The following is a 10684-nucleotide window of genomic DNA, read 5'->3' as shown; positions in this document are numbered from 1 at the left end:
CCATTGACATCAGGACAGCAGAAAGCTTACACACCTTCCGGCGCAGACTGAAAACTCATCTCTTTCGACTCCACCTCGAGCGATAGAATTACTAACAAAGAACTGTTAACAGCGCACTTATATACTAGACTGGCTTATCTATAGCCAGTTCAGTAGCACTTGAAATGCTTGGCTCTATGAAACCTGATGTACTTATATGATTCTGTTTTCTTCAAGGTTGTGTCTTCCTGGTCGAATGTACTTATTGTAAGTCGCTTTGGATAAAAGTGTCAGCTAAATGCAATGTAATGTAATAAATTAATACATTATTTCTGATAGCAGTATGTGAATTTATATCTCTAGCAATATTGTAAACTCTATTTGTATCTTATCAGTTAATTACTTACAAAAATACATTTAACTCTTCTCTGGTTCTGGCAGAAACAGTTCTTTCTGAAATGTGTTGGGACACTTTTGGATGTAACCCTTTTAGTATGATAATTAGCCTGTTAGCATTAGCCAGACAGCATTGTGTGACTTGTTGAACTGGTTTACCTGCATGTGTGGGTGTAGGTATTCCTTTTATTATGATAATAGGCTAAGCCAGGTAGTATTGTGTGACTCAAATGTACAATGTAAATAGGATTCAGATGCTTGTTGCATCGGGAGACCTGGAAGGGGCCCTTAGCAAACATTTCTGTAGAATACTACAGGATTTTTGCGGATATACTATAGAAATTGCCTACGTGTTTTACTATAGATTCTGGGAAATAATCTATAGAAAAATCTATGGACAAATTCTATAGAAAATGTCTGTAGAATACTACAGGATTTTTGCGGATATACTATAGAAATTGCCTACGTGTTTTACTATAGATTCTGGGAAATAATCTATAGAAAAATCTATGGACACATTCTATAGAAAATGTCTGTAGAATACTACAGGATTTTTGCGGATATACTATAGAAATTGCCTACGTGTTTTACTATAGATTCTGGGAAATAATCTATAGAATACTATAGTGTAGAAAATAGTCTATAGAATCCTATAGAAAACCCCATGGATGCTTTCTATAGAACTGTTCTGGAGAATACCATAGAATTTGTGACCTATATTCCATAGAATCTATTGATGTTTCTATAGAATTTCTGTAGAATATACTGCAGAATATTGGCAAATATTCTATAGAATTTACCTATGGATTTTACTATAGATTCTGCAAAATAATCTATAGAACATTGCTATTGTTTTCTATAAAATGGTTCTGCAGAATTTATAACATTAATTTACGGGAATTGTCCTTAAATATTTTACAGGTTTTACAGATGTATCTGCTCTTTTTACAGTCAATAACGTTTAATAAAAGTACAGCACTAAAACTTCTATGGGCAAAAAAAACGGAAAAACCGGTCAAATGACTGGCAGCAGGCTGCCAAACAAAAACCATAAAATTAAAGTAAAAATACTTTAACTGAAATAAAGTGCAAAAGCAATTAGTATACAGAAATTGTCCTTAAATATTTTAGAGGAAACTTTCCTCTCTTTTCAAAATCCATTGTCTTAAAATGTTACATTAAAATACCTTAAATAAAGTTCTGATGAGAAAAACAGTTTTTTACATTTTCTTTTATTAGATTTGTATGATCAAACACTAAAATAAATACAGAACCTAAAGAGCTAGAATACTGTTATTTTACAGCTTTTTTCTAACATATTCCAATCAAACTGGTTCAACAAAATGACATCACAAAATGTTCTGTAGGAAACAATTACTCTGAAAACTTAATAATATTTGTAGAATTATAGTACAACTAATGAATACAGCATTTCATATTTAAACATCATACTTATAAACAGTAGAAACAAAAAGTAAGTTGAATTTTTTAAGATTACTTTGAAACATTCAACTGAAAATAACAGAAATGGCAAAATGGCGACATATGTTCACATTGTCAATGTGAAGGAGCAGTGTGCAGGATTTAGTACGTCTAACAATGGGGATGTAGGTTCCAACCAATGGATAACTTGTTCACTCACCCTCCTATCCCAAGTTTGTAGGATAATGTATATTGGCTGCAAAACACTTGAGGCCCAATCATGTTTCCTCTGTCCATTCTGTGCTACTGTAGACGTGGCAGTGCAACCTCGAGGACAAAAAGATCAGAATTAGAAACAGGTTTATTGCCAGGTATGTTCACACGTATGAGGAGGTGTCGTACATACAAATAAAAAAATGTAAAAATTACACAGATGGCGAACTATATTAAGAAATAGAATGCAATAAATTATAGAATATAAAATATTGGCAGTAAGCAATATTTAAACATTGCATTATTTACCATCCTGTGATCTCCATGCAGAGTCTGCGTTGTGGCTGAGGTAAAGTGTCAGTGGGGGGGGCGGGCCTTGTTGAGGTGCCGAGAGGTTCTGGTCCTGATGGAGAGAGGTTCTGGTCCTGGTCCTGATGGAGAGAGGTTCTGGTCCTGATGGAGAGAGGTTCTGGTCCTGATGGAGAGAGGTTCTGGTCCTTATGGAGAGAGGTTCTGGTCCTGATGGAGAGAGGTGTTGGTTCTGATGGAGAGAGGTTCTGGTCCTGATGGAGAGAGGTTCTGGTCCTGATGGTGCGCAGCCTCCAGCCAGAGGGTTGTGTTGAAGGCAGAGCTGAAGTCCACAAACAGGATCCTGGCGTAGGTTCCTGCTGTGTCCAGGTGCTGGAGGAGGAAGTGAAGTGATAACTATTAGTAAACCATAATGATGGATGTTATTATCAGGGCATTGATTATTTCATAAGTTTAGAAGGGGGGAACATAGTCTAACAACAGTTAGCTTTTGTTAATTTTACCTCGAGACAAACTTGTGAGACTTGTTTCTGAAATCCCTTTCTCTTAAAGTGAATAAATAAAAAATAAAACAATGGAGGTGACCCTAAAACTAACCACTGGATTGCTTGTCTAACATGACCTAGTCCATAAGTGAGGTAAGGGTGGGAACAATCAAACACACCCTCCCAGGCACTACGTGTTAGCGAAGTACAACTGGGATTTCGAAGAGGAAGATATGCTTGCTCAATTCTTAATAATAAAGAAAAACCAACAAATTGAGCACTTGAGTTTTCATTAGCAGCGCCTAGCTACAGCTGTGGAGCTTCGGTCAATACCACTAATGCCCCTTTCACACCAGCGCCTTTTCAGCTCCGGCTCGGAGCTAGAGCCTGAAAAGCGCCGGGTTTTCCTGTTCACACCGCAGCGGCGCCGGCTCTTAGCTCCGGAATCCGCTTCATTTCCAGCTCCAAAAAATTGTCGGTCCAGAGGCAAGAGCTTTGTAGCTAAGAGGCGACGTCGCTTACGTCTCTCTTACGTCGAGGCGTGCAGGAAACTAAACCCACCTCCCCTGAACATGGGTCGACTATCATGCCTGCCTACAAGCAGTGTGCTTATAAACACACTTTATAAAGTCAGGCAACACTAACCAGGCTTCGTGTGATTCTGTTTATTTGTGCCTTACTTTGACCATCCGTTCACTGTTATCGATCATTGTGGAGAGAGGCAGACGTGTTGTTTTGTATTATTGCAGCTATCGGATGCAAGTAGTCAGTTTAGCTTCGGTTGCTATGCTAACATCACCCGTTTTATACCAGAGAAACTTTCATAACAGCGTTGTGATACCAAACAGCGTCAATTCAGACTGACACACATTCACTTAGGCTAAGGGGAACTGGGGATATGCATCAGCTGCTTGTGTGAGTCGGACAGTGAATACTTTAGAGCGGCCGCTGCAGTGTGAGCTAACCGGGAGCTAACGGGAGAATAAACTCCCGTGGAAGAGCAGCCAGCACTGCAGCGGTCGGTAAATTCTGCAGAAACACATTAATAAACAATGAACCACGGCACTCTGGAGCAAAGTATAAGGTTGGAGAAGTCGTTATTCAATTTATTCTGGCTTCGTGTGATTAAAAGCAACACGATTATCGACCCGACGCAGTTGTTGTTGTGAGCGCCGTAATGGCTGCCGTTGGGGAGCAAATCAGCGATGTAAACGGTGACGTCATGACGCAGCAGGGGCAGCTCTGGAGCGCCAGTGGGCGGTGTGAACAGAGCGGGAGCTGAAAAGGGAAACCGGAGCTGAACCAGAAAAGCTCCCGCTCGGAGCTAGAAACTGAAAAGCGCTGGTGTGAAAGCCGCATAACAGTCTATTTCCTTAAAATGGTACATATCGATGAATCTATATTTTCATCTTCAGGTGATTAAATCTGCATAATGTCCCTGTACAATAAGATTCAAGCATTTTGTAATCCAGTGAGGAAATTCAAGACCAGTAAATATTGATTGATGAAACAACACTAAATAAAATGTTAGTGCTTTCTTCAAAGAAACTGTACCTCAAAGACAAAACAATTGTCTTATGATCTTTGTTGAACAAGGTCTGATTGTCCTGTACATGTACAATGTGGGGTATTTTTAAATACTTTACTAAACCACATTCAATACTATGTTAGACACAAGTTAGTTATTACTCACATATCAAAGTCTTTTCATCTCCAAGATGGAAGAATAGCTGGGTGCTGCCTGGAGAGACTGATGAGGGACACAGGCTGGCGTCAGCAGCTTTCCACACAAAGCCATCACATCTTCTCTTCCATAGTCCTCGCTGTCCACTGGTGCTCTGTCAAAAGAGTGAACATGACAGCCGTCATGTTAACCCTTTGTTACACAACCAACATGTGTCAAAAGTGACCCGAATTAATTTTAAATTGTAAATATCTTTGCAATAAATTACTTTAACCATTCAGGATTCCAGGTATTCCTCAATTAACCTGTTTTGGATCAACACCAATTTGTATTTTTCCCTTTCTTACTTTTTGAATAAAAATAATGTTTGTATCACTACACTTCTAAGGCACAACATGGGTCAAACATTACCCGTATTATTTTTGCTATGTTATTTCATGCATGGCTGAGTGTTTCTTTACTATACATTTTCAAAAATAATTAATTTTAGCAGTGATTTGGACCAAGCATGTATGATGTAGTAATACAAAAAGTATTTTAGTTCACACAGTGTGACATTAGCTAGTCATGTTAGCTTGTAACATATAGAGCAGAGCTAACTAGCAAGTTAGCCAAACATTAGCGGTTAGCTGTTTATGCTATGCTAGCTGTTACTGAACATTAACAAACTAGATTCCGCTATAAGAAAGCTGTGAAACTTGACATTAAACTTGGCGACAACATTGTGACACACCGCTGCATGTTTATGTGTAATTCTCCCGTGTTGGAGACGAGAGGGTGGGGGGGCAGCACTGCAATAACCTGTAAGCTAACGTTAGCAGCCACCTGTTAAGCCAGGTTTTCCGGGCGCAACATCTTGCAAGAAACAGCATGTCAGGGCTTCTTAACATTTAACAACCTATTAATGATGAATACCAACTTAACGGGAAGAAACTCAGCTAACTAGAAGAAGAAACGTAACCTTAAATAAAAACTAAAACATTCACAAACTAAGGATTATCTAAATACATGTTTAACTCCATTACAGTTGCAGGACTCACCAGATCTCAAGTCTTCTGTTCTTTGTTGACGTCCCGATACTCATATTTAACGTGTAAAACGATCCCGATATAAATCCATAAAATCCTGCAGCAGACAGCTGTAGCTCGCAGGAGGAGACCCACTCAAACTGACGTGGATGTTTCAAATGTGAACGACAGGCGCGGACAGTTCTCATTGGCAGGTTTCTTCGATTACGTTTATATTAACCAATCAGGAGTGTTGTGGACTCATTCCAAACATGCCTGACTTGTCTGCCGTGTTTTGGCTGAATTATATTTCAATTGCCGTAGCTCTGGCTGTCGGCCAGAATCCGAAAACCATACATTATACTGTAAAACTAAGGCTTATTACTGTGTATTGACCAATGGGAGGAAAAAAAACAGCAACATAAATAAAACAAGGACTTGTTGAGTAAATAACACTGTGTGTTTTAAACCTTGATCCTCCCTGCAGAAATGTCTCCACTTTCTATCATTTTAATTTGTTTTAATGATATTGTCAACTGTAGATGTTTACAATATAGTAAGTTAGGAATTTAATGAGAACATATTTATTTACTTTTGTTTCAACATTGGATATTTTGTGTTTGTGGTGGATTCAATCGAATATTGAGAAAATTATGTATGTAAAAAGGTTTTAATTACATTTTACGTTTTTTTTAGTTGACGCTTTTTTTTACAGTTTTATGATTACCTTAAAATTACAAAGAAAATCTTAAAGTCTTATAATAGTAATACACTTTTATATTACGAGTTACATATTTAATTACAGATAATACTTTTTATTTGACGTACATCTGCATTTATTTTCTGAAAGTGCAAAAATACTGTAAATATTATATAGTAAATTTACTGTAAAAAAAAGGAAATAAACGTTATTTGTGGTTATTGTCAAAATACTGAAAATAATGTTTTGGGTTGTTAATTTATAGTTAATATCTGCCATTTTACAGGATTTTGCAAGTTATTTAAAAAAACATGATACTTACTATAAACATTTACAGTTATTTCCTGTAAAATTATGATCTTTTTTTACAGTGTATTATATTTTCTGGTCTGTCATTCATCTATATTATTAATTGTTATTGGCTTCTCACCTGACAGATAATCAACATTTCTTACTGTATGTATCAATGTATCAACACACGCCTACCACTGCCGGCACTTCATCCATGCACAAGATGTTTAAAACTGGAAAAGCTCCCACAGACATGTTCAGCATCGAGTGATTCTCTCAGCTCTGGGTTTGCAGGCAGATCAAATGTTCCTTCTTCTAATGAAAGAAAAACATGCTTAAGCCAAGAGCGAAATGGCATCATGTTGTTGGACCTTACTCCAAATAATGGCTGATGTTAATACGGTTTGCAAAGTAGAAACACAGGCACCACATTCACAGAAAACCATAGCAACAAGCTGCACAGCATCTCGGGAACACACAAGTCATGTTTTCACTGTGCGTAATGGGGTTTTAGGGCCATCTAGCTCGCTCAGAGTCTGCCAAGCATCTCCTGAATATGAATGCTGTGCAACAATAGCATGCAAAACAAAGCCCCCCCCCCCCAACAGAGACTTGTTGTTGTGGTGCTAACATATGGGCTCGATTGCATGCTCCCGTTTCACTCGCAGATGTTGGGTCAACGCGGTTCTTTTCTTAGGCGGCTCTAAATCGTTGTTCGGGACTTTTCGCTGTGCTCCCGTCGTTCTGATCATCAGGCGGGGCAATCAAGCACATATTGTTGCCGTGCAATAGATCTCATTCATATTGTAATGTTTCTTCAAGGGAATTCAGACCAGAAGCTCAGTGTGTGATAAAACGCTGCCGACATGCACATCAAAGTGGCGCGTGCAAACATCCTTAAAGCTGATGGAGGTGGACAGGGTCGGCTCTAGAACAAATCGAATGGGGGGGCAATCATTTACCAAGCGGGGGCACACACTGCCGTCAACAACCAACACACAAACACAACTTCAAAAAACATGCTGTAAAGTCTCTTGTCTTTCACACACGTTGCAGGGTGCAGCGCTATTGTATAGCGCACCTATGACCTCTGCATACATGCACGGTTGAGGCACGACCACCACAACAGAAACATATGGACATAGGCCACCATACAAAAAGTGTGCAAATGTATTTACTATCCTATCCATGTGAACATGTTTTAGGTGGGGGTGGACCTAACCTCCTCTAGGAGGGTCTGGGGGCATGCTCCCCCGGAAGATTATTTTTAAAATATTGAAGTTAAAAGCATCAATCTGGTGCACTTTGAGAGCAACATGAAGAGATCTATGGATAGCCTATCTCTCAGCATCCATATGAAACAGAACTGTAAACAGATTTACTTTTTCTTTATGGATATTTTACTAATCACTCCCCTTTTAAACGGTATTCTTGTGTTACTGTAGTATTTTATACCCGTTTTTCATTTATTCTCTTATTTTTTTTAATAACTATAGGCTAATGATCATAGAAATGTGTTGCTCGCAAATACTTGTTTACATAAATGGTGACCAAACCGTTTGAGACCCACTGAGATAACTTACACTAAAGTGAACTATCTAAACACTGAGAGAGTCCTCACCTCACTGAGCTGACGTTATACGATCCTCTCAGTCTGACAGGAGAGGACTCTCCTCCACCTTGGTGTAGAAACAGCTTTTTATATCCGTTAGCATAGCTAGCTAACCAGATGCTAACAACAACATTCCGCGTTACCACTCGCGCACTCACAAAATTTGATCGTGCCACACACACGCAGAGCCGAGCTTGAATGAAACAGAGACCCAGAAGTAGGCTACTTGTACTGTTCTGTATATCATATTATTTTCGATGGCTTTACTGTATAATCAGTGTAACAGATCGCCACCGGGCTTTCATCTAAACACACAGCCCTTAGCACAAAAATATATAGAATACTATAGACAAATCTATGGACGAATTCTATAGAAAATGTCTGTAGAATACTACAAGATTTTTGCGGACATACTATAGAAATTGCCTACGTGTTTTACTATAGATTCTGGGAAATAATCTATAGAATACTATAGTATAGAAAATATATACTGTGTAGATGTTTTTTTTGTAGAAAATATTCTATAGAATTTACCTATGGATTTTACTATAGATTGCACCAAATAATTTATAGGATCCTATAGAAAATTGCTATTGTTTTCTATAAAATTGTTCTGCAGAACTTATAACATTAATTTACGGGAATTGTCCTTAAAGATTTTACAGGAAAACACTAATTTTACCGATTGATCTGCTCTTTTTACAGTCAATAACCTTTAATAAAAGTACAGCATTAAAACTTCTACGGGTAAAAAAACGGTCAAATGCCAAACAAAAACCATAAAATTAAAGTAAAGATACTTTAACTGAAATAAATTGCAAAAGCAATTAGTTTACAGAAATTGTCCTTAAAGATTTTAGAGGAAACCTTCCTCTCTTTTCAAAATCCATTGTCTTAAAATGTTACATTAAAATACCTTAAATAAAGTTCTGATGAGAAAAACAGTTTTTTACATTTTCTTTTATTAGATTTGTCAAACACTAAAATAAATACAGAACCTAAAGTTCTAACGCGAGAATACTGTTATTTTACAGCTTTCTAACATTTTCCAATCAAACAGGTTCAACAAAATGACATCATAAAATGTTCTGTAGGAAACAATTACTCTGAAAACTTCAAATATAAAAATATTTGTAGAATTATACAACCATTAATGAATACAGCATTTCATATTTAAACATCATACTTATAAACAGTAGAAACGAAAAGTAAGTTGAATTTTTTAAGATTACTTTGAAACATTCTCAACTGAAAATAACAGAAATTGCAAAATGGCGACATATATATATCAGTCCGAGTTGTTTGACACGCTCCCAAAGTTCCCGCCCCCTTTCTTTGCAGCGAGGGAAAATACGCTGTTGGCAGTCTGCACACACAGCAATAATGGACGGAGAGTCAGATTCTGATGTAGAAGAATTAGATTTAGTCCCCAAAAAGAACTCTACGTCTGTGGTATGGAAATATTTTGGATATAACACAACAGACACGGAGCAAACAAATGTAATTTGCAAAATGTGCATTTCATAAAGGGGCTCCTTATGAAAAGACTAGCAAACGGTGGAAAGACATAACTGACGCGGTGGCCTTTTATGTTTTTCCCTTCAGTTATGCTAAAGTCTTTTATTACACTTCAAGTCTAAAGTTTACATTTTAATTGTTTGGCACTGACTTTTCCTCATTGATGTTTTATGTTTTACTTAGTTATGTTTTACCCTCCTTCTCATGTTTATTGATGTTCACTGCTCACTTGTTCATTCAGGGATTCATTTCTGAAATAAAACCAGCTTGAAATGCTATTTTGGTCGGTTACTCCTTTTTGTTTTAGTTTCTGTCACCTTGTAGGTGCTTGTACTGTTAAGTAACTTGAAAAATAACCATAATAACCGACATGAAAAAATATCGTGATATATATCGTCTATCGTGATACTGCTTGAAAATATCGTGATAACATATTTTTCAATATCGCCCACCCCTATGATGGAGAGAGGTTCTGGTCCTGATGGAGAGAGGTTCTGGTCCTGATGGAGAGAGGTTTTGGTCCTGATGGAGAGAGGTTCTGGTCCTGATGGAGAGAGGTTCTGGTCCTGATGGAGAGAGGTTTTGGTCCTGATGGAGAGAGGTTCTGGTCCTGATGGAGAGAAGTTCTGGTCCTGATGGAGAGAGGTTTTGGTCCTGATGGAGAGAGGTTCTGGTCCTGATGGAGAGAGGTTCTGGTCCTGATGGAGAGAGGTTTTGGTCCTGATGGAGAGAGGTTCTGGTCCTGATGGAGAGAGGTTCTGGTCCTGATGGAGAGAGGTTTTGGTCCTGATGGAGCGCAGCCTCCAGCCAGAGGGTTGTGTTGAAGGCAGAGCTGAAGTCCACAAACAGGATCCTGGCGTAGGTTCCTGCTGTGTCCAGGTGCTGGAGGAGGAAGTGAATTGTTAATTGTTAATTTTACCTCGAGCCAAACTTGTGAGACTTGTTTCTGAAATCCCTTTCTCTTAAAGTGAATAAATAAAAAATAAAACAATGGAGGTGACCCTAAAACTAACCACTGGATTGCTTGTCTAACATGACCTAGTCCATAAGTGAGGTAAGGGTGGGAAC

General features: G+C 38.1%; 1 long non-coding RNA gene across 1 annotated transcript; it reads right to left on the bottom strand.

The window, feature by feature from the left end:
- Positions 1-2573: 2573 nt before the first annotated feature.
- On the bottom strand, positions 2574-5636 carry LOC139435911 (uncharacterized). Its single transcript, XR_011645123.1, has 3 exons — positions 5529-5636; positions 4498-4642; positions 2574-2691 (listed from the first exon to the last, which is right to left on the bottom strand). It is a non-coding gene; the product is annotated as an uncharacterized lncRNA (long non-coding RNA).
- Positions 5637-10684: the final 5048 nt, after the last annotated feature.

The sequence above is a fragment of the Pseudochaenichthys georgianus genome, chromosome 20 (assembly GCF_902827115.2).
Source record: "Pseudochaenichthys georgianus chromosome 20, fPseGeo1.2, whole genome shotgun sequence".
Taxonomy (NCBI): Eukaryota; Metazoa; Chordata; class Actinopteri; order Perciformes; family Channichthyidae; genus Pseudochaenichthys; species Pseudochaenichthys georgianus.
The sequence above is the reverse complement of the archived record's forward strand: the minus strand, read 5'-3'. Positions and strand labels throughout refer to the sequence as shown.